Source organism: Triticum aestivum, chromosome 7D (genome assembly GCF_018294505.1).
Source record: "Triticum aestivum cultivar Chinese Spring chromosome 7D, IWGSC CS RefSeq v2.1, whole genome shotgun sequence".
Taxonomy (NCBI): Eukaryota; Viridiplantae; Streptophyta; class Magnoliopsida; order Poales; family Poaceae; genus Triticum; species Triticum aestivum.
In genome coordinates this window covers 29,765,551-29,767,305 of record NC_057814.1, presented here as the reverse complement: position 1 = coordinate 29,767,305, position 1,755 = coordinate 29,765,551, and positions in this window count along the sequence as shown.

The window sequence follows — 1,755 nt, the reverse complement described above, 5'->3', positions numbered from 1 at the left end:
AAGTGTGATGTTGCAGAATTGTGCAACTCGTGACTTGTGAAGTAATAGTAACAAGCATAACCAGATGACCATAATGCAACAAGGGCATAAATGATAATACAAGTTATACTGCAGGGCACTACTGATGTGAGCACTAAGGGTCTAAGGCAACCACTGGTCAAGAATTACCATGATCCAAGTAGGACGTTCCGAGATGAGAACAAATCATCACATGCACATCTGGTCTGTCAAGTGAAATTAAGATTCAAAAATTAAGATCGAGGAAACTCATCATAGCAAAGTTTGCTAACATTGTTTCTCGTCTGACTGTGTACTTGGTCACTCTCGAGTCTCGAATGCGACACACAAAATGTAAGTGTGACTAGTATGTTTCAAGTTCTCTATTAGTTATTTTCCTTTTTTTTTATTTCATGTTTGTAAATATGTTCTCTGTATTTGCAAAACATTCAGGTGTTTAAAAAATGCAATCTAAATATATCAGGATTTCACAAAAAGATATTTGTGTATTAAAATAATCTTCATGAATTGGAAAAAAACATTTACACTGTATTTTTTGCAAATTTTAAAGTACTAAATTTTTAAAAAGTTGTTGGCAAAATTTAAAGATGTTATCGAATATTAAAATGGTTCACTTTTCTTATAAATTTTTGTGAATTGTACAATTTTCCAAATATACACAATTTTTTAAAAGGTAAACTTTTACAAATGTTCAAAAATGAAAACAAACAAAGGCCCAATCAAAAACTAGAGAAAACCAGAAAAAAGTCCGAACGAAAAAACCATCTGGTAAAGAAAGTTGGGCCACCGAAACTGAGAGAAATGGCCGTCCCTTAGCTAGCGCTTCCCTACACAATGCGTTGTATTGGGGCGCTCCGCCAGATGACTAATTAGAAGGTGCACCTTGCATAGGTCTCTCCCATCTTCTATTGTCGTGACAAGTGACACACTGCATGTGCGCCACTTATCACAACACGGGAGTTTTTGCGATATTTTAGATTCATTTTTTCAACTCGTTTTATCTCTTGAATCGTGCGTCCAAAAGACGAATTGTTTTCACTGTTGTGTTTCTTATATCAAGATCTTCGAAACTGGATCCCGTGTTGATAGGTTTGAACAACCTTTTTTATTTGAAAAAATGGAAATGAAAAAACACCAAAAACAGGAAAAAATATATCAGAAATCGGATAAAAACCAGAAATAGAAAATAACTAAGAACTAGAAAAAACAAAAAACAAAAAAATTTAAGGTAAAAAAGAAGGAAGCACAACTATGCTTTTCACTGTTTTCAAGCACATTTGTACTTTTCACTTTTCAGGACCTTCTGGAATCTTTTTTGCAAGTTTCTCAACTTGATTTGGATCCTTTTTTCTATTTTGTAATTTTTTTGTCCCTCCCATTTTTAAGAAAAAAAATCATGAACTTCTGAAAAATTGTGAATTTTCTAAAAATTCATGATTTACACAAACTCGGGAATATTTATTTATTCTAACATATTAGATTTTTTTAAATTTATGAAAATTCTAAAATTTATGTACATATTTCAATTTATTATTTTTTCAAAAATCATAAACTTTTTGAAAACATGTGAATTTTGTAGAATTTGTAAATATATTTTAAAAATACGTGACATTTTGTTAAAATACAGAAACATTTTTCTAAAAATTTGTGAACTTTTGTTTAAAATGGTCGTCTCAAACCTTCATTCACGACAACTCATCTTATGGGCCAGTTCTTTTGCTAGCTTTTTTGGGCTAC